The 23,440-nt window shown below is 48.3% G+C and overlaps 1 protein-coding gene and 1 non-coding gene across 3 annotated transcripts in view; one reads left to right on the top strand and one right to left on the bottom strand.

The window, feature by feature from the left end:
• The window catches only part of adgrl2a (adhesion G protein-coupled receptor L2a), a 732,161-nt gene that overhangs the window by 458,506 nt on the left and 250,215 nt on the right, over window positions 1-23,440 (bottom strand). Inside the window, exon 2 of one of the 2 annotated variants that reach the window (XM_080195115.1) lies at window positions 11,630-11,678. The gene's annotated coding sequence lies outside the window, so the exon portion shown is untranslated. Of the gene's footprint in view, window positions 1-11,629; window positions 11,683-23,440 lie in introns of those variants that run through there. The other variant, XM_080195117.1, reaches the window with a different exon arrangement.
• On the top strand, window positions 8,530-8,715 carry LOC145348733 (U2 spliceosomal RNA). The gene has a single exon (XR_013887980.1). It is a non-coding gene; the product is annotated as a U2 spliceosomal RNA (small nuclear RNA).

Raw genomic sequence — 23,440 nt, forward strand, 5'->3', positions numbered from 1 at the left:
AGAGCACCCGGAGGAAACCCATGCAGACATGGGGAGTGCAAACTCCGCACAGTCATCCAAGGCCAGAATCGAACATGGTCTCTGGCGCTATGAGGCAGCAGTGCTTACCACTGTGCCACTCTAGACTCATGAAGTCCAGATTCATTTACATTTACTGCACAGAAGGAGACTATTTGACCCATTGTGGTTTTTTATTATCTGATCATTGTTACTTGTGGGAACGTGCGATGCGCAAACTGGCTTCCATCTTCCACACATTATAACAATTGTTATAAATCTATTTAGCAAAGAAGAACCACGAAGGAGGCCTCGTAAACTTAAACACTGGGAAACACTTTATTATCACTGTCATTATCCTGGACTGTTCAGTTGTATTCCTCTCTGCATGGGTTTCTCCTCCGGGTGCTCCGGAGTCCACAGATGTGCGGGATAGGTGGAGTGGCCATGCTAAATTGCCCCTTAGTGTCAGGGGGAGTAGCTAGAGTAAATGCCTGGGGTTATAGGGATAGGGTCTAGGTGGGATTGTGGTCAGGCAGACTCGATGGGCCGAACTGCCTCCTGTAGGATTCTATGATTCTATCCCCCCCCGTCCCTCCCACCTCCCCCCAGGAATCACTTGACCTACACTCTTAAAGGAGCAATACACACCCCAAACCCCCAACATACATATCTCACAACAGCGACAATATTTCAAGTGGTTGTAATTTACATTGAGGTCATGAGGTTGCAAAGTCGCGACTTTCACGAGTCTCTGTATTTCTTCCCTGTCTTTACTATACCATCTTCTATTCATACGACCCTTCACACATCCTTCGAAAATCCCCAAGCTCCTCACAGCTACCTGCAGTTCTTTCAACATGTAATCCCAGTTATTTTGTAGGTTAGTGCAGCAGCCAATGGCAGCTTTTTATTTCGGCGCAACGGCCCCGAATAATTCTTGAGTCGACGCTTAAAGGATAAAAAGGCAATTTTGTTTCCCCACCTTGCGTTGACCTTCTCTCCTGACTTGTTGCTAGGAGATTGGACCACAGCTGCCAACGGTCCTCCACTGACTCTGCCAAGTGGTCATTCTTTAGCTTCTATTATGTTGCTCAAATACTGCCAGTTTCCCACACAGCCACCAGCAACACCACAAAGCAGACTTGCGGAACGGCCTAAGGCTAATGTTTCCCCAACGAATCCAACAACTCTTGTGATGCCAACAGTCAGATGGGAGAGGCCTGAGCTCACGAGCTTGTTGGGGGTGGGGGGGGAGAGGTTAAACCTAGTGCAAATCTCGATGGTGGCTGGTTGCATGATTGTTAGGTCTCGAGCGCGTCAAACAAAAAGGGACAAGTCCACAAGGGATCCAATGTCGAAGAAAATGACACAAAGGTCATCAAGACCGTCTTTAGTATTTTTTTTTAAATGATTCATTCATGGGACATAGATGTCGCTGGCTGGCCAACACTTACTGCCCATCCCTAGTTGCCCTTGAGAAGGTGGTGGTGAGCTGCCTTCTTGAGTCACTGCAGTCCACATGGTGTGGGTTAACCCACAATGCCATGATGGAGGGAATTCCAGGATTTTGACCCAGCGATGGTGAAGGAACAGTGATATATTTCCAAGTCATGTCGGTGAGTGGTGTGGAGGGGAACTTACAGGTGGTTGTGTTCCTATTTATCTGCTACTCTTGTCCTTCCAGGTGGAAGTGGTCTGCGGAATTCACTGCCACAGAAATTAGTTGAGGCCAAAACGTTGTCTGATTTTAAGAAGAAATCAGAGATAGCCCTTGGGGCTAAAGGGGTATGGGGGAAGAGGGGACCAGGGTATTGATTTGGATGATCAACCATGATCATCATGAATGGTGGAGCAGGTTTAGGGGGCTGAATGGCCTACTCTGCTTCTGGTTTCTATATTTTTATCAGCTAACTCAGCACTGCAGTGTACTCGTAATTGTGCACTCATTATCACAGGACTAATAGCCTCAGAGAATGCGAGTTCAATTCCCGCTGCAGAAATTTGAGTTCTTCAAGCCGTTACCGACAACTGGTTCACTCAAGGTCATTGCAGGGAGAAAATACGCACGCCAGACATGACTCACTTTTCAATCATTCATGAGACATGGCTTCACTTGATAGCCCTCTTGACTCAGAGTCGGAAGATTCTGGATTCAAATCCCTCTCACACAGAATCCCTACAGTGCAGAAGGAGGCCATTCAGCCCACCAAGTCTGCACCAACTCTCCGAAAGAGTGTCTTACCCACCTGGGCGTTTACCGCGGACAATCCACCTAACCCACATATCTTTGGTCTGTAGGAAGAAACCAGAGCACCCGGGGCACTCCCCATGCAGACATGGGGAGAATGTGCCAACTCCACACAGATAGACACCCAAGGCTGGAATCAAACTTGGATCTTTTGCGCCGTGAAGCAACATTGCTAAGCACACTGCCACCCGTAAGTGCTTATAGAGTGGCACTTTTATCGTGCCACCTTATCAACTCAATACCTCGGCTGACCGAGGGAGTGCTCCATTGCTGGGGGTGCTGTTTCTCAGGTCAGACATTAAGTTGAGGCTCTGTCTGTCTTCTTTTGCGGATGCGAAAGATTCCAATGGCACTATGTTGAAGAAAAATGGGACAATTTCTCCCAGCATCCAAGACGATATTTGTCCTTCAACCATCAGCTCTATCAAGAAGATTCTCTGGTGGTGAACATGTCACCCTTGGTGGGAGCTTGCTATGCACAGATTGGCTGTCGTATTGCGTATATCACAACTGTCGCTACACTTCAAAAGCACTTTTGTATATGATGTTGCATAAATCAAAGTTCTTCATTGTATTGTGACCCTGAACTGCCCTGTAAATGATTCAACAAACCATCAAACTGCCTTCTTTTCCTTCATAGGAAATGGGTGTCACTGTCCGGGCCAACATTTATTGCCCATCCCTTGGTCACTTTGGAAAGCAGTTCAGAGTCAACCACATTGCTGTGGCTCTGGAGTCACACATCGGCTGAACCAGGTAAGGACGGTAGATTTCCTTCCCTGGGAGACATTAGTGAACGAGATGGGTTTTTCTGACAATGGCTTCATCAGTAGATTCTTAATTCCAGCTTTTTCTTTAATGAATTTTGCAGTAGCAGGATTCGAACCCCGGTCCCCAGAACATGAGCTGAGTTTCTGGATTAACGGTCTGGCGATTTTACCACTAGGCCATCCCCTTTCCACTGAAGCTTGCAGCGTTTCTTTGTCGCCACCTATTCGGGGCAGCCAAGGGCGAGCAACAAATGCCAGCAATGCCCTGGCACATCCCAAGGGTGCATTAAAAAAAAATCTCAAGGATGTTCCAGATCATGAGATCAAAACTGGCACCAAAACATTTCCACGTCGGACATCGGTTCGGAGGTGGTGCTCAAAGGACTCATGGTATTCTCCTTAAAAAGTTCAGGAGTGCAACTGTGAACCTCCTTAAATTGTTCAGCTGCCAACAGCAATGCATAACAAAGTCACACATGGCCAAAGGATCACAGATTCAGCACTGGGTCAATGCTGAGTCAACTGATGTCTTCACTGTAGCAGCTGCAGCAGACGTATGTCTACATCCCCACGGAATTAATAAGGGAAAGAGAAGGGGAACTTTTTTTTTAAAACCAGCCAAGATTCAGTCGCTCGGTAGGATTTTCCATTTTCTCGCTCCCGGGAGCACGTCGGGAAATTCTACACTTCCAGCCCCTGCGTGACAGCCAGGAATTTACAATGCGTGCACGCATGGAATTTTCCAATCGAAGCCACTGGGATTTGTCATACAATCATCGAATCCTTACAGTGCAGAAGGAGGCCATTTGTCCCATCGAGTCTGCACTGACCGCAGTCCCACCCAAACCCTGTCTCCAGAACCTCTAACTAGTACCCCTGATACTAAGGGACAATTTACCATGGCCAATCCACCTAACCCGCACATCTTTGGACTGCGGGAGGAAACTGGAGCACCCGGAGGAAACCCGCGGGCATACCAGGAGAATGTGCAAACTCCACGCAGACAGTGACCCAAGTCGGGAATCGAACCTGGGTCCCTGGTGCTGTGAGGCAGCAGCGCTGACCGCCGCCCTTGGTGAAAGGGAAATTCGCAGCCCTGATTTACGACCAGCAGCTCGTATCGGAAGGTGCAGGGACACAGGACACCAGCCAAAAAGCACACAGGGCATGGCTATGACACACCCTCAGAAGCACTTACCCTCTGCCAGTGTGAGGGTGCCAACTAGTACCAGTTAAATGGTACCCCAGCAAGCAGTGGAAGAGGGAGAGAGAAGAGGGAGAAATTTGTGGCAATTATAAATTTCCTTTTGCAACAACGGAACATTCTGAAATGTTCCACAGCCGTAAAAAACCATCGCCACTTCACCTCGATCGCAACAGCACAACTGAAACTAACAATATGTTGAAACTTATTACTTCAGTCTTTGAAAAATTGAACTCCAGCCTCACATAAACCATTCTTCAGCGCAAGTTGGACCTCGACAATTTGTCCTCATCTCCTGCATTCCTAAGCTGATTAATAAAGCAGATACCCAGACCCCGGCAAAAACAGACTTGTATTTTAGATTCTGAAGAGCAGGAGGAGTTCTCCCCACCATCCAGGCTGTTATTTAGTTAACGCTCAATCAGAATCAGGCCAAAGAGATTATTTGGCGGGCAGTATCGCATTGTGGGATCTTCCTGTGTGTAAAAGCGCGACCACGATTTCTACATTACAACAGTGGCTACATTCTCAAGTACATGAGGTTAACCAACCTCCACTCACCTGATGAAGGGGCAGCGCTCCGAAAGCTCATGATTCCAAATAAACCTGTTGGACCTCAACAGGGTTTTGTGAGACTTCTTACTGTGCCCACCCCAATCCAAGGCCAGCATCTCCGCCTCACACGTACAGAATCAAAGCTCCGAAACAAATCTTTCTTTCTGCATTTGTCTAGCACCGTTCGCAACACCCAAAGCGCCTTGCAGCCAATTAACTACTTTGGAAATGCCATCACTATTCTCCTGTAGAACTCCCACGCAACCAATTTGTACACAGCCAGCTCCCACAAACAAAATAATCTGCTTTAGTAATGTCGGTTGAGGAATAAGTTTAAGTTGATTTATTATCGCCACAGGGTAGGCTTATATTAACACTGCAATAAAGTTACTGTGAAGTTACTAGTCTCTGGTGCCTGTTCTGATACATTGAGGGAGAATTTGGCATGGTCAACGCACCTAACCAGCACGCCTTTTGGACTGTGGGAGGAAAACCGAGCACCCATAGGAAACCCAGGCAGACATGGGTAAGAACATGCAGACTCCACACAGACAGTGACCTGGGAATTGAACCCAGGTCCCTGGCGCTGTGAGACAGCTGTGCTAACCTGCCTTGCCAGTCAGTCAGTGGCGACTGTAATTTTACCTTCAACGTTCGTCAGGTCACCAAACGCCACAAAGAAGCTGAGGGGTAGCCTGTGGCAGGAACATCTACCTAAGGCAAAGAGGTGACAGGAAATGAATCAAAGGTTTGGTCGGGATGTTGGTACTCTCCCTCGTGCAGGGCTGGCCAGCCTGCAGTGTAGCTTTCTGAGCGCTTGCATCATTAGTCTTTCAGCAGTGAACTGTTTTCAATGTACCTGGGCTTTGACTGGTCTATTGATTACACATTGTGCCTGTTTATTTTGAACCATGAATGAAGATTGATTCTCTTCCAAAGACTATACACCCATCAACGAGTTCCGATTCTTGAGGAAGCGATTTGAACTGGCCTCTGATTTTCTTCAGAATTTGAATGGAGCGTGAATATATTTTCCATTCAGTTAGCCACTAGCCCCCTAAAGGGTAACATTTGAATTCCAAAATAAAACTTTGAGCTTTGATATGACTTTCTCATCCGTCAGGTCAGAAGTTGGACTGAGCTCCCGTCTGCCCTCCCAAGTGTACGCACGAAAACTCAAGATACTGAATGGAGGAAGGACAATACCCTAGCTGATACTAGGGCAGCACAGTGGTTAGCACTGTTGTCTCACAGCAGCAAGGACCAGGGTTCGATTCCCAGCTTGGATTTTGCAGGTTCTCCCCGTGTCTGCATGGCTTTCGTCCAGGTTCTTCCCATACTCGGAAAGACGTGCTGGATTAGATGCATTGGCCGTGCTAAATTCTCCTTCAGTGTACCCAAACAGGCACCAGAGTGTGGCGACTAGAGGAATCTCACAGTAACTTCACTGCAGTGTTAATGTAAACCAACTTGTGACAATAATAAATAAACTTTACGTTGATCACAAGAGCATCATTTGGTGGAGATATGGTCAACCGTCTGAGCCTGTCTCAGACTTCATATCTCTGTCTCACCCAGGCAGTGGTGTGGTGGTATTGTCTACTCGATTCATAATTCAGAGAGTTAGGGTAATACTCTGGGGCCCCGGGTTCGGGGTGAAATTTGAATTCAATAAAAAAAAATCCGAAATTAATAATGACTATGAAACCATTGCTGATTATTGGAAAAACCCATCTGGTTCACTATTGTCTTTAAGGGAAGGAAATTTTGATTTATTATTGTCACATGTATTAACATGCAGTGAAAAGTATTGGTTCTTGCACGCTATACAGATGAAACATACCGTTCATAGAGAAGGAAACGAGAGAGTACAGAATGCAGTGTTACAGTTATAGCTAGGGTGTAGAGAAAGATCAACTTAATGCAAGGTAGGTGGAAATGGAATTTAATGTTGGCAAGTGTGAGGTGGTCCACTTTGGTAGGAATAATGGTAGGAAGGACTATTACTTACATGGCGAAAAACTGCAGCAGGCGACGGTGCAGAGGGACCTCGGGGTCCTTGTGCATGAGTCGCAAAAACCCAGCTTGCAGGTGCAGCAGGTGGTCAGGAAGGCAAATGGGATGCTGGCCTTCATAGCAAAGGGGATTGAATATAAAAGTAGGGAGGTCTTGCTGCAGCTGTATAGGGCATTGGTGAGGCCGCAGCTGGAGTACTGTGTGCAGTTTTGGGCGCCGCACCTGCGCAAAGATATTTTGGCCTTGGAGGGAGTGCAGAGGAGGTTTACTAGGCTGATACCGGAGTTGAGGGGGTTGAGCTATGAGGAGAGGCTGAATAAACTAGGCTTGTACTCGTTGGAGTTTAGAAGAATGAGGGGAGATCTCATTGAGACGTATAAGATGATGAATGGGATGGATAGGATAGAGGTGGAGAGACTCTTCCCGCTCAAAAAAGACAGTAGGACTAGGGGGCACAGCCTCAAGATAAAGGGGGGGCGTTTTAGAACGGAGTTGAGGAGGAACTTCTTCACTCAAAGGGTGGTGAATCTCTGGAATTCTCTGCCCGTTGAAGTGGTGGAGGCTGCCTCGCTAAATATTTTTAAGACACGGGTTGATGGGTTCTTGATAAGAGAGGGGATTAAGGGTTATGGGGAGAGGGCCGGAAAGTGGAACTGAGCCACGACAGATCAGCCATGATCTTATTGAATGGCGGGGCAGGCTCGAAGGGCCAGATGGCCTACTCCTGCTCCTATTTCTTATGTTCTTATGTTCTTATTTAAAAGTCTGATGGCAGCAGGGAAGAAGCTGTTCTTGAGTCAGTTGGTACGTGACCTCAGATTTTATATCTTTTTCCCGACAGAAAAAGGTGGAAGAAAGAATATCCAGGGTATTTGGGGTCCTTAATTATGCTGGGTGCTTTGCCAAGGCAGCGGGAAGTGTAGACAGAGTCAGTGGATGGGAGGCTGGTTTGTGTGATGGATTGGGCTACATAAGAACATATAAGAACATAAGAACATAAGAAATACTTTAATGACCTTTTGTAGTCCCTTGCAGTCTTGGGCAGAGCAGGAGCCATATCAAACTGTGACACAACCAGAAAGAATGCTTTCTGTGATGCAGCTGCAGAAATCTGCTGTCCTTACCTGGTGTGGCCTACACGTGACTCCAGACCCACAGCAATGTGGCTGACTCTCAGCTGCCCTCTGAAGCGGCCAAGGAGACATTTGGTTCAGGGGCAATTAGGGATGGGCAACAAATACTGGTCCAGCCAGTGACTCCCATCCAATTGAAGGATTTAAAAAAAGACCCCCACTGTCGATGCTGCAAAAGGTTTGTGGGTTCTGACACCTCCTTAATACCCAACTGATGTATCCCATTCCATGCTGAGCCTTCACTTTTCCTTTTTGCCCTTCTGCATGATTGAGTGGGATGGTTTTTCCTACAGATGAGGTACATAAAATTCCAGGTGGTGGCACAATTTGCAGCATTCGGGTCTTTAGTTCGGATGTGGGTTTTGAGACCTATGTAGAGACTTGAAAGCAAAACCTGCAAGGGGGAACATCACAAGCAGCACTGAGGGTGTGCTGCATTGCCAGAAGCATCATCTGTCATGGGAAAGATTAAACCCAGGCCCCATTTGCCTTCTAAGGTGGACGTAAGAGATTGAAGATTTAGAAGAGGTGCGGCGAAGTTCCCCAGATGCACAAACGGAAAATGCTGGAATTCTCAGCAGATCTAATAGCATCTGTGGAGAGAGAACTTCTTGGCCTTTTGGCTAAGATCAAGTGTAGTGTTGAAATGATGCACTTGGTTGAAGTCATTAGGTTACATTTCAGCTTCATTTGAAGCAATTTTTAAAAGCAGCATCTTGGCCTGTTGGTTAAGATGAGATCAAGCCTTGGAGGAGGAGCTCTGCCTACTCCAATCAGCTTGGATCATGTAGATCAAGCCCAAGACAGAAGGAGAGAGCCCTGTCTTGTCAGCTTGGATCAGGAATGTCCCAACTTGTTGGGACTCTGAATTGGATTGAATTTGACTTGATTGGATTGGAATAAAGTTCAAAAAAAAATTTCTGGAGAGAGAACAGAACCAGTGTTTGGGTCTAGATCCAGAATCGAAACATTGGCTCTATTCTCTCTCCGCAGCAGTTGTCTGGCTGACTGAGATTTTCCAGCATTTTCATTGAATCATAGAATCCCTACAGTACAGAAGGAGGCCATTCGGCCCATCGAGTCTGCACAGACCATAATCCCATCTGGGCCCTTTTCCTGTAGCCCCACATATTTACTCTGCTAATGCCCTTGACACTCAGGTCAGTTTAGCATGGCCAATCAACCTAACCCGCACATCTTTGGACTGTGGGAGGTAACCGGAGCACCCGGAGGAAACCCACGCAGACACGGGGAGAAAGTGCAGACTCCGCGCAGACAGTGACCCAAGACCAGGGATTGAGCCCGGGTCCCTGATGGTGTGAGGCAGCAGTGATAGCCAGCGTGCCACTCTCACAAATAGTCTATTTGTGTTTCAGATTCCGGCATCCGCAGACATCCGACGTCCCAGATGTCCTGCCCGATTTTTATCCCCCCCCCCACCCCACCATCAAAGCAGATGATCCGGTCATTGTCACTGCTGCTGTTTGTGGGTGCTTGCTGTGACAGTAGCCACACTTCAGAGTGTACTTCCTTCAGCAGAGAGGTGCTCTGGGGATGTCCTGATGCTGTAAGGATGTGTTAGGAGTTACTGCTGGCTCAGAGGGAGCAGCATGAACACCAGTGAGCAGAAGCTGCTTTGTCTCCTTCATTATGCCGTTCAGTAGTGTTCTCCAGCCCAGGCTGGTTATTGTAAACACTACAATACTTTGTCAGCCAGAACACCATTAAAGAGACTGCCGTCTCCTTGCTTGTTGGCAGTCCCTCCGGACTAATAAGCAAAGCAGCAGACATGTTTACTGTACATCCCGACCTGGGCTGTCACGTTGAAAATATATACCCCATCGAAACAATCACACACCGTCTGACTGGCAATGAGATAGCTACTCCAGCCTGGGCACAGGGCATTCTTTGTCACCTAAAGGGCTCTCACCCTGAATCAATGTTATCGTCACTAACAAATCAAAGTGAAAGTAGGAGGGCCGTAATTGCCTCTAAAAGCCTCTCTTGATGCTGTTGTAAGATCACATTCAGTAATATTCCATATGCCTTCCACAGGGGATTTGTACCTGCTTATAAACCCATTCACAACCCGAGGGAGCACTGCATTCTCAGATGTGACTGATATATGAGTACTTCATAGAATCCCAACAGTGCAGAAGGAGGCCATTCAGCCCATCGCACCTGCGCTGACAACAATCTTACCCAGGCCCGATCCCCATAACACCACCTGTTTACCCTGCTCATACCTCTGATACTAAGGCCAGAATTTTCTCATCCTGCCCATCATGGGGATTGTAACCTTGGGTAGGATTCTTCAGCTTTTGTGGGAGCGTGGGCAGAAAATCCCACCCCCATGGATCAATTTACCACCTCACCCGCACACCTTTGGACTGTGTCAAGAAACCGCAGCACCCGGAGGGAACCCACCCAGACACGGGGAGAACGTGCAGTCTCCACACAGACAGTGACCCAAGCCGGGAATCGAACCCGGGTCCCCGAGCTGTGAGGCAGCAGTGCTAACCACCGTGCCACCAACAATGTGGCCCACTCACTCGCCTAGTTTTCACATCGCATTGCATAAAAGGAGGTCATGACCTCCAACACGCTAGCACATTTTTGGAAAATATCAATTATGACGGAGAACCAAGTGAGTGATTCTCTCCGTTTAATGAATGAGATGCGTCGGACTGTTATCTCCTGTGTCTATGTGTTGATGTGTCTTTGTGCGTGCGTTCAAAAATAGCAATAACAACACTGAAATTGGCACCCAGTCCAGGAGCAGGATGGTGATAGACTAAATATAACAGCCACTCATCATCAAGTGCTCAAGAGGCTACGTATCATGCTAGGAGGTTTACACAGAATCCCTACACCGCAGAAGGAGGTCATTCAGCCCATCGACTGCACCGTCTCTCCGAAGGAGCATCTCCCCTCCACCGTACCGCCCTAGCCCCGTGCATAGCTAATCCTAACCTACACATCCTTGGATCCTCTAGGCCGGAATTTTACCCTCCCGCCTGCCACAGGAATCGGAACGGGCGAGGGACAGACAACGGGAAGGTCTGTTAAGCTCAGGCCGGATTTTCCGGGTTCGTGGCGAGCCGAGGCCGTAAACTCCCCCGCCAAGGGGGGGACAATTTACCCACTAATCCACCTCATTTGCACACCTTTGGGCTGCGGGAGGAAACCCACGCAGACACGGGGAAAACATGCAGACTCCGCACAGAGTCACCCGAGCCGGGAATCGACGCCGGGGTCCCTCGCACTGCGAGGTAACAGTGCCAACCACTCTGCCGCCCTGCAGCCCCTGGCAAGTTGAAGAGTGCCTTCCACAAAGTGCCCAGCAGGATGGGAACTTGCCAGTATCAGGATAATCCGGTACTAATCATTAGTGGGCAGCGCACAAACTCCGTCTTGCAAAGGCAAATTCACTGTTTTGCTCATTACAGTGACTCTTACCCTCACGAGCTGAGCCAAAAACTTGCAAGAGAACTAAACTCACCCCTTCCTACTCCCCAGGAGCGATCCACGATAGTCAAGAATAATTGCGTTATGTTTTCAACGAAGACAAAAGAAAAAAAAAATCTATCTTCCATCTGGAAGCATTCATATAACTGGCATGATCATCCACAGTCAGGAGACTGGCTTCTATCTCAGTTATTATGCATTCAGATCAGTTTTAAAATGCAGAGCTGCAACTTACTGCGTTAGAATACGTGGATCTCAGCATCCCTTCGGAATGTCGAACACTCCTGTAAAGCGGAGAAGACAAATATGTATCAACGATTAATCCCAGGGCAGTCACCTTCAACTTATAAAACCCTTCAGTGCCACATATAAACTGCACAATGTTACTTTTTTTTTTCGCTGAGAGCTTTCTGTTCCATCAGCATTATGATTTATCTCGATAATATCTTCACAGTACACCTCAACCTGTTACATATGAACAGTGGTAGTAGCCCATTCAGCCCTTCGAGACTGTCCCACTATTCACTGGGGCAGGGGTACGCCTTTCAACGCCCCCTCTCCAGTCTAACCCACCATTGAGTAAAGAAAGGATCAGACCATTCAGCCCCTCCAGTCTGTCCCACCATTGAGTAGGGGCAGGAGCAGATCATTCAGCCCCTTGGGTCTGTCCCACCATTGAGTAGGGACAGGATCAGACCATTCAGGCCCTCCAGTCTGTCCCACCATTGAGTAGGGGAAGGATCAGACCATTCAGGCCCTCCAGTCTGTCCCACCACTAATTAGGGGCAGGATCAGAGCATTCAATTCCTCATGTCTGTCGCACCATTGATTAGGGACAGGAACAGACCATTCAGTCCCTCCAGCCTATCCCACCACTCAATTGGACAATGGTTCGTCTGTACACCCAGTTGATTCACCTGCCTTTTTTCCACAGTGCTTTACGCTGCCTTTGCCTAGCTAAGATCCAGCTGCGACTGCACAACTTCAGCAAACAGCACTTGCTTCCTTGTGGCACAGACGGAGCGTGCAGACAGCGTGTTATTTGGTTCTGGAGTCTGAAGAGGGCAGTACACTCTATCAGTTCAGAGCAGCATCCAGCCCTGACTGAAACACAAGCCAGCAGTGCAGGACTGCGAAACAGCAAGCACTTCTCCAGTCAGCTTTTCCCAGCAAAAGGGGAACAAGAAGCAGAACTTCTTCGCGCCGGCTACAGGTCGCGTCAGCGATAAAAAGTGCAGCGTGGAACTGCTCCAGAAGCAACATGGGGAAGAGGCAAAATCAACTTCACATTCGTCCCAAGAAAGTTTTTTTTTGTCTCCAAGTCCAATATTATTGAGCATGCTGTCTATCGCGAGTGGAAAACCCAAGTGTCACAAAAGGAGCAAATGGGCTAGATTTAATTAACTCACTTCCTTGCACATTTCATCACTTATTGCTATGGTAACATTGAGTTGCTCAGCAGCCAAAGCTTTTTAATCACATAGTTCCCCCATCATCTCTCCATGCTACAGGAATGTGGCTGCAGTCACGGCCAACATTTGATCTGACTGATAACTGCCAGTAATTCAGTGAGAAACACACACACACACACTCACAAACACACACACATTCACAAACACACACACACACACTGTCACATATACACGCACACACACACTCACAAACACACACACACACACACACTCACAAACACACACACACACTCTCACATATACACATGCTCACACACACACTCAGGCACATACACACTCACACGCACACACACACCCATACACTCATGCACACTCACACACACACACAAACACACACAAACTCACACATATGCACACACACGCTCACACACACACACACTCTCTCACACACACATGCACCCACACACACGTTCACACTCATACACAATCGCGTACACTCACGTACATGCACACGCGTACACACACACCCACAGACTGACACATATACACACACCCACTCACACGCACACACATACATACACATAGACTCACACATACATGTACACATACATACAAACTCACTTACACACACACAAACACACATGCTCACATATACACACACTCACATACTCACTCACACCTACACATACACACACAAACACACAGACTCACATACACATATGCACACACACACACACAACAGACTCACACACACCCTCACAGAAACACACTCACACACACATACTCACAGACTCACACTCACTCACTCACTCACACACACATACTCACAGACTCACACTCAACACACACCACGCACACATTCATATTCACACATATAGGCCCACATTCACTCACATGTACATTCACAGACCTACACTCACTCCTCACACACACACACACACACACTGACAGACAGACGCACAGACACAGGCCCACATTCACAAACACATGAACACTCACACACAGACCCACACTTGCTCACTCAAACACACACACACACACACACACACACACACACAAACCTCATATCCAGACCTATCCTTTGCTTTGAATTGCGACATTGCATAGTCTGGGTTACTGCCTCAAATTAGTGACTTTCAGCAGAGCAGCTGGCCAATTGTAGAACCTAATCCTTCCACACCAGTGATGTGCAACTCAGACTTGTGAGCAGGCCACATGTGGGCGGCGCGGTGGCACAGTGGTCAGCACTGCTGCCTCACAGCTCCAAGGACCCGGGCTCCAATTACAGCCTTGGGTGACTGGCTGTGCCAGGTTTGCACATTCTCCCTGTGTCTGCGTGGGTTTCCTCCAGGTGCTTCGGTTTCTTCCCACCGTCCAAAGATGTGCAGGCGGATTGTCCATGTTAAATTGCCCCTTAGTGTCCAAAGATGTGTAGATTAGATGGATTAGCTGTAGTAAATGTATGGGGTTACGGGAATAGAGCAGAGAGAGGGCCTGTGTAAGATACTTGGGTCAGACCTTTGCATGGTCTTTGTCCTGCCCGCTACAATCTTCGGTCTTGGAGTCAATGCAGGCTCAATGGGTTAAATGGCCTCCTTCTCCACTGTAGAGATTCTATGAGAGAACCTCCGTCTTCTCAGTGGTCCATAAGATTGAAACTGGGCTTGTCCACTAACCATGGCCCCATGAATAGATGAAATGCATTTAATACACACTGAATATTTCACAATAAAATGCTTAATCATTCGTGTATTCATAGAATTGTCATCTACTTCAAACAGTAGGAAACAAAAGAAATATTTACACTTTATAAGACCCTTGTCAGACCCCACTTGGAGGACTGTGCGCAGTTCTGGTCGCCTCACTACAGGAAGGATGTGGAAGCTATTGAGAGGGTGCAGAGGAGATTTACAAGGATGTTGTCTGGATTGGGAGGCATGCCTTATGAAGATAGGTTGAGGGAGCTGGGACCCTTCTCCCTGGAGAGACGAAGGTTGAGAGGCGACCTGATAGGGGTTTATAAAATGTTGAGAGGAATAGATAGGGTGGATTCTCGGAGGCTATTTCCCAGGGCTGAAATGGTCGCTACGAGAGGACACAGGTTTAAGGTGCAGGGAAGCAAGTACAGAGGGGATGTTACGGGTAAGTCTTTCACTCAGAGGGTGGTGAGTGAATGGAAGAGGCTGCCGTCAGTGGTGGTGGAGGCGAACTCGCTGGGGTCTTTTAAAAGACTTCTGGATGAGTATATGGGATCTAATGGGATTGGGGGTTATAGATAGGTCTATGGCTTAGTAGGTACAGATGTGATCGGCGCAACTTGTGGGCCGAAGGGCCTGTTTGTGCTGTAGTGTTCTATGTTCTATGTACTTTGATTGGATGCAGAGGGCTCTTACAGTCAATGTTCTGAGCAGCCAACTTATTTCACTTAGCCTTGCTTTATATGCGGGTCAGGAATAATACCGCGCAGATGGAAATATGGCAGCTCTGCGTCTGGACAGCGGTAAACACAATATCTCGTGGGGCTGCACTCAGAATCCTGAAGGGCCACATGTAGCCCCCCCCCCCGCCCCTCCCCCCACCGGCTATAGGTTGCCCACTGCTATTCCAGACAGAATGGGTGGTCCCATGCACTTCTCTGCTCTCCAAAATCATCCTGTACACTGTCATACTTGCTGAAATAATGAAAGGTTTCCAGGCGAGACAGAAAGGGAGGGAGGGGAAAGATCAGCATGAAGCATTTTGATAGCCGGAGATCACTTTTAAAACGAAACAGGGCAGCCATGGAATTGTGTCCGGGATTTTGTCCTTGCCTCGAAGGCAGGGGAAAACTGCAACGTGGTCTATGGGTCAGTGGGGCTGCCCTCGGAAAGCATTCCGTGTGCGAGGGAGAGAATTCACGGGCTGTGCTAATGGCGAAGTTTCAAAGGGGAAGAGACAAAACTTCACAACAGCAACATTGCCTGGGATAGAGAGGGCTGGAGGTGTAATCTGATATACCACACGAGGGGAACACTCAGCGTCCACTTAGACAGCGTCTTGCAGGAGATTCAAGGCTGCTGAGGCCTCGGAACAGGCATTACAAAGGAGCACGCCAGATACTTGAAGGCAGATTGGGTGGTCCCTGAAGTTGAAAAAAAAATCCCATTGAACCAAAGCTAAACCAATCCCATTTAGAGGGAGGCAGGGAGAACAGGAGAGATTGCTTCATGTTAAAGGAATGTCCCAGGCAAATTGCAGACAATTGCTTTGTTGGAGTAAATGTTGAAAACAAAAGGTAAAGGATTCTAGTGAGAGCCCAGGGCTGGGGGATCAGCATTGGCAAAGAACAGGCAACTGCCTTCTCCCAAGTGTCTCTGGCCCTCATCCCTTTGACTTTCTTCACCAAATCTCCCAGGAGGGAAAAAAACAGTAAAATGGGGAAATAAGAACTAAGAGCAGTAGTAGGCCATCTGGCCTCTGGAGCCTGCTCTGCCATTCAATAAGACCACGCCTGATCTCAGCTCCACTTACCCACTCGCTCATCATTGCTTCACTGGGCAGGGAATTCCACAGACTCACAACCCTTTGGGTGAAGGAGTTCCTCGTGAACTCAGTCCTGAATCTGCTCCCCCTTATTTTGAGGCCATGCCCCCTAGTTCTGGTTTCACCTGCCAGTGGAAATAACCTCCCTGCTTCTATCTTATCTATTCCCTTCATAATCTTATATTTTTCTCTAAGATCTCCCCTCATTCTTCTGAACTCCAATGAGTATAGTCCCAGTCTACTCAGTCTCTCCTTATAAGCCAACCCTCTCAACTCCAAATTGTTTTTCCCTTCTGGGCCCCACACTCTCCCCTCTTGAATTTATTGATTCCAACTGACATTTGTTCCATAGGCTCAGGATCCCCTAGATCGAAACCACCTCCTCACCTTCTGCCTGTTCGGAACTCGAAGATACATTGTTCTGTCACAAAGTACAACTTCTACTAATCCTTGTATTGCCAGGACACTGGACTTAGCAACTGTAGGAAATTCAGAAAGGTTATACTTTCATGTTGCTGCTTGGACAGAGGAAGCATATCGGCCTTCATAAGAAATTGATTCTGGCCTGAACTCAGGGCTCCAGCACAGGCCAGTGCCTCAGCGCGGAGTACTGAGAGGGGGCTACACTGTCAACAGAGGCATCAGCTTTAGAATGAGGTAATGGACAGATGCCCTTTCAGCTGGGTATAGAATAGTCGCTGGCACTATCTTAAAGACCAGCCGGGGATTTCAACCCAAGGTCCTGGCCAGCATTCATCCCTCAGCCAACATTACCCAAAACAGACAACTGGCCGTGATCATAAAATACATATTTTTTTTATTTATCAGTGTCACAAGTAGGTTTACATTAACACTGCAATGAAGTTACTGTGAAAATAAAAGAGAAAATGTTGGAAAATCTCAGCAGGTCTGGCAGCATCTGTAAGGAGAGGAAAGAGCTGATGTTTCGAGTCCCAGAGGGTCATCTGAACTTGAAACATCAGCTTTTTTTCTCTCCTTACAGATGCTGCTAGACCTGCTGAGATTTTCCAGCGTTTTCTCTTTTGGTTTCAGGTTCCAGCATCTGCAGTAATTTGCTTTTATTTACTGTGAAAATACCCTGGTCACCACACTCAGGTGCCTATTCAGGTACTCTAAGGGGTAATTTATCTTGGCCAATCCATCTAACCGCACATCTTTGGACTGTGGGAGGAACTTGGAGCACCCAGAGGAAACCCACACAGACACGGGGAGAACACACAGACTCCACACAGAGACTGAACCCAAGCAGGGAGTCAAATGTGGGCCTCTGGCGCTGTGAAGCAGCAGTGCTAAACACTGTGCCACTGTGCTATACACTACATATAGGAGCAGAAATCGGCCATTCAGCCCATCGAGTCTGCTCCGCCATTCAAACATGGCTGATATGTTTCTCAACCCCATTCTCCCGTCTTTCCCCATAACCCTTGATCCCTTTACCTATCAAGAACCTATCTATCTCTGTCTTAAATCCACTCAATAGCCTGGCCTCCACAGCTTTCTGTGGCAATGAATTCCATAGATTCACCACCATCTGGCTGAAGAAATTCTCCCTTTCTCAGTTCTAAAGGGTCGTCCCTTTACTCTGAGGCTGCTCCCTCGGATCCTAGTCTCTCCGACTAATCTTCCCCATCGCCAATCTATCCAGACCGTTCCTGGGCAGCATGGTAGCACTGTGGTTAGCACTGCTGCTTCACAGCTCCAGGGTCCTGGGTTCGATTCCTGGCTTGGGTCACTGTCTGTGTGGAGTTTGCATATTCTCCTCATGTCTGCATGGGTTTCCTCCGAGTGCTCCGGGTTCCTCCCACAGTCCAAAAATGTGCAGGTTAAGTTGATTGGCTCTGCTAAAAATTGCCCTTAGTGTCCTGAAATGCATAGGTTAGAGGGTAAATATGTGCAGATGGGATTGTGATCTGTGCAGACTTGATGGGCCAAATGGCCTCTTTCTGTACTGTAGGGTTTATAAGAACATAAGAAATAGGAGCAGGAGTAGGCCATCTAGCCCTTTGAGCCTGCCCCGCCATTCAATTAGATCATGGCTGATCTGTCGTGGCTCAGTTCCACTTTCCCGCCCTCTCCCCATAACCCTTAATCCCCTCTCTTATCAAAAACCCATCAACCCGCGTCTTAAAAATATTTAGCGAGGCAGCCTCCACCACTTCAACGGGCAGAGAATTCCAGAGATTCACCACCCTTTGAGTGAAGAAGTTCCTCCTCAACTCCGTTCTAAACCGCCCCCCTTTATCTGGAGGCTGTGCCCCCTAGTCCTACTGTCTTTTTTGAGCGGGAAGAGTCTCTCCACCTCTATCCTATCCATCCCATTCATCATCTTATACGTCTGATGTCAGAAAGTCTTTCACTGACATCATAGAATCATAGAACCCTGCAGTACAGAAAGAGGCCATTCGGTCCATCAAGTCTGCACTGATCACAATCCCACCCAGGCCCTATCCCCACATCCCTACACATTTACCCCTCTAACATTTAATCCCTCTAACCTACGCATCTCACGACACTAAGGGTAACTTTTAGCATGGCCAATCACTCTAACCCGCACATCTTTGGACTGTGGGAGGAAACTGGAGCACCCAGAGGAAACCCACGCAGACACGAGGAGAATGTGCAAACTTCACACAGACAGTGACCCGAGCCGAGGATCGAACCCAGGACCCTGAAGCTGTGAAGCAGCAGTGCTAACCACTGTGCCAGCGTGCCGTCCAGCCACTGTGCTACCGTGCCACATGAGAAGGCTCCAAGACATCCTAAGGTTGAGAAAGATGCTTTAGCAATGCAAGTTTCCCAATCTTTCTTTGACCAGGGAATGTGAAAGACTCCATGTCATTTATTCAGAGCGGGACAGGGAATTCTCCCGGTGTCCTGGCCAATATTCTGAACTCAGGCAATATCATCAAAAGAAAGAGAAAAATCACCTTGTCGTCTATCTCTCTGCTATTTGTGGGAACTTGTTGCATGCACATTGACTGCAAGGTCTGTCTACCCAGCAACAGTAACTACACTGCGGAAATAACTCATTAGCTTTAAATTACTCAGGGTGCCTTGAGGATTGAAGGGCATGACATGAATTCTTCCTCCGAGTGATATACATTGCAAAGTGCTCTCTCCAGGCACAACCTAAGTACAGAAAGAATCTATATTTCCAATTATAAAATGCATTTTTACTCCTTCACCACCCACCCCCTCCACCCACCCCGCCAAAACATTCCAACATATCTTCAAAAACATTTCAGCAATATTTTGCAGAAGTATTAAACATGCTATTCAGCCAACCCTCGTGCTGTATTGAAATATATTGCAACCTCTGCATCAGCAAGAACAGAATCAGTACTCAGCAGGTCTGGCAACAGCTGGGGGGACAGAAACGGAGTTGACAAATCAGGTCAGCGAGCTTTCACATATTTTGACTGCTGCTCTTGCGGGCTAATAGCCTGAGGCAGCATCAGGCCACCAAGATTTGCCCACTTTATCTTTCTGCCCTCTCTGCTCGGTGCCAGAGATCACCCCGGCGCTACTGAGCAGTGGATCTCACCCCAAGGCTAATGACTATCCCTCAAACAACATCGCTGAGCCAACAGGTTCTTTAACCAATACGGTGTTGCTGTTTGTGGGGGCTTGCTGTGCAGAATTTGGCTGCCACGGCCCTTTCAGATGCTACCCCTCAGACCGAGGCTGTGAAAGGCGTTCTTGTTCCGTTCTTTCTATCCGTACATCGAGAGAGTGCTGGTTTTCAAATCTTCCCACATTGGAACCCTCTCCACGCAAATATAACGCCCCAGAAGACTTTCTGTCCCAACTTCTAAACAATAGCACCAGCTCCCCAAAAAAAACAGTGCCAACATCTGCAGGAACCAAGTCTCTGTTGACGTAAAGAGCCAACTCATTGAATCCCTACAGGGCAGAAGGAGGCCATTTGACCCATCAAGCCTGCACCAACAACCATCCCACCCCAGGCCCTATCCCCATAACCTCACATATTTACCCTCCTAGTCCCCCTGATACTAAGGGACAATTTATCCTGACCAATTAACCAAACCCATATATCTTTGGACTGGGAGAGGAAACCGGAACACCCAGAGGAAACCCACGCAGACACGAGGAGAACATGCAAACTCCACACAAACAGTGACCCGAAGCCAGAATCGAACCCAGGTCCCTGGCGCTGTGAGGCAGCAGTACTAACCACTTTGCCACCGTGCCACCCAACTCATTCGGAATAGCCGGTGAAGTGAACCAGGGGTAGACTTCAGAATGCTTGTAATTCAACACACTGGTGAGTCACTGTGTAGTTTGCCCCCTTGTTTGAAAGCCGATGGCTTTACATATCGTCCCAGCGGCGCTTTTTAAAATTCAAGTAGGATCCACTTCCCAAACCCATACCTCACTGAGGGGGCTGTGGAAGCTCAAGGGCATGTTAGTGGATTGGCAGAAAAGGCATATTGGGACACTTGCCTTTATCAATGGAGGCAAAGGACTACAAAAGCAGGGAAGTCATGATGGAGCTGGATAGAACTTTGGTGAGGCCACAGTTGGAGTACCGTGTGCAGTTCTGGTCGTCACATTATTGGAAGGATGTGAATGCACTGGAGTGGGTACAGAGGAGGTTCACCAGGATGCTGCCCGGGATGGATCATTTAAGTTATGAAGCTAGATTGCATAAGCTTGTTTTCATTGGAGCAGAGGAGACTGAGGGGCGACCTGATTGAGGTGTTCAAGGTTATGAGGGGCATGGACAGGGTGGTTCGGAAACAGCTGTTCCCCTAAGTTGAAGGGTCAGTTATGAGGGAACACAAGTAAAAAGTGAGGGCTGGGAGGTTTGGGGGGATTTGAAGAAAAACATTTTTACTCAGAGGGTGGTGACGGTCTTTAAGAAGTACCTGGATGAGCATTTGGCACGCTGTAACATTTAAGGCTCTGGGCCAAGTGCTGGTAAATGGGATTAGATGGGAGGTCAGGGGTTTCAGACGTGTCAGTGCAGACTCGATGGGCCGAAGGGCCTCTTCAGCACTGTACAATTCTACGATTCTATGAACTTAGCATGTTCAAGGAAGGAATTGATAGGCTTCGGGATGGTAGTGGCATCATGGGATAGTATGGGAAAGTGGCATCAAGGTCAGCCATGTTTGAATAGTAGCAGGTTTGATAGGCTGAGTGGCCTACCCGTGCTCTCATGTTCTTAATATCAAAACATTTCTCCACTATTAACTGGATCTCGTCTGAGAAGGTCTGGAATCTTCATGGAATCATAGAATCCCCATGGCATAGAATGAGGCCATTTGGCCCATCAAGTCTGTACTGACCACAATCCCACCCAGGCCCTATTCCCGTCACCCCACACATTTACCCTGCCAATCCCCCTGACACGAGGGTCAATTTAGCACGGCCTAACCCGCAAACCTTTGGAGTGCGGGTGGAAACCGGAGCGGCCGGGGGAAACCCACGCAGACACGGGGAGAATGTGCAAAGTCCACACAGAGAGTGAGCCGAGGCCGGAACTGAACCCGGGTCCCTCGGCGCTGTGAGGCAGCAGCGCTAACCACTGTGCCACTGTGCAGCCCTTATTGAAATTCCACGTTGTGGGGTGGGGGGGGGGGGGGGGGGGGTGGAGGAAACACATGGAATAAACGTTTCAATCCCAACTCGGAATCATGTCTGAATGCCAGCACCACTTAATTCCATTGTAGTAATGAATAGGCGCAGCTATGGAAACAATCAGCCTTTCCGAGTTATACATGCCAACTCTCACTCTAAGTAATTATACAGAGTGCCGACACTCAAATTAATGAAGGTTGATTTCTTTGTGATTCTCCGGGCTGGCTACCTCCCCCCAGTCCCGCTCCAGCGCGAGGGCATCACCCTGTATTGAAGATGACAGGACTCCTCGCTCACCCTCAGTGACACGCACACAAACCTCTCCGCCACACGGCAAATTAAGCCAGCGCAAAGGCGCACGGCAATTGAATCATCCAATTTGCTTCCCGACGAGATTTCTGCTCCCAACCCAAAGCACGGGCAATTTGCAGAGTTCTTAACCTGCAATTATCTCCAATAATAATGTAAATAAACCAAAGTCGTTGTTTTAAACTGCCTGCCTCAAAACGTTGGCTGATTAAGAGGTTAAACGCAGCGGCTGCGCAGATTACTTCTGCTGAGCTGCCCGGGCTCCAAGCTGTGAAAGCTGCTGCCGCCTTGTCCGCCACTCAACTTCCCTTTCCTGGAACGAGCGACAGTCACTTTTAGACGTGGAAGAAAGATTGTGAGAGGAAGAATGGGGCCAGCAATGCGGTGACAATGTCACTGCGCATTCCATGCCACTGGTGATGGATGTCAGTACACATTAAAATGTAGAAAATAGGATCAGAAGGAGGCCATTCAGACCTTCCAGCCTGCTCCGCCATTCATTGTGATCATGCCTGTTCATCCAACTCAATAGCCTGATCCTGCCTCCCCCCATACCCATAGTATCATAGAATTACTACAGAGCAGAAAGAGGCCATCCGGCCCATCGACTGCAGCCCACCCCCCTGCAAGGTCCTTCCCGCGTAACTCCACGTATTTACCCTGCCAATCTCCCCGACGCTAAGGGTCACTTTGGCATGGCCAACCCGCACACCTTTAGACTGCTGGAGGAAACCGGAGCACCCGGAGAAAACCCACGCAGACACGGGGAGAACGTGCAGTCTCCGCAAAGACAGTCACCCGCAGACGGAATTGAACCCGGGTCCCTGGAGCTGTCCTTTAATCCCCTTCGTCCTCTTTAATCCGGGGAGGAATGGCGGGTGGCACAGTGGTTGACAGTGCTGCCTCACAGTGCCAGGGACCTGGGTTTGATTCCTAACTCGGATCCCTATCTGTGTGGAGTCTGCACGTTCTCCCCGTGTCTGCATGGGTTTCCCCGGGTGCTCTGGTTTTCTCCCATAGTCTGAAAGATGTGCTGGTTAGGGGTTCATTGACACGAACAGGCGCCGGAGTGTGGCAACCAGGGGAATTTCACAGTAACTTCATTGCAGGGTTAATATAACCCTTACTTATTAGAATCATAGAACCCTACAGAGAGAAAGAGGCCCTTCGGCCCATCA

This window comes from Carcharhinus amblyrhynchos, chromosome 9, assembly GCF_965287045.1.
Source record: "Carcharhinus amblyrhynchos chromosome 9, sCarAmb.v2.hapA, whole genome shotgun sequence".
Classification (NCBI taxonomy): Eukaryota; Metazoa; Chordata; class Chondrichthyes; order Carcharhiniformes; family Carcharhinidae; genus Carcharhinus; species Carcharhinus amblyrhynchos.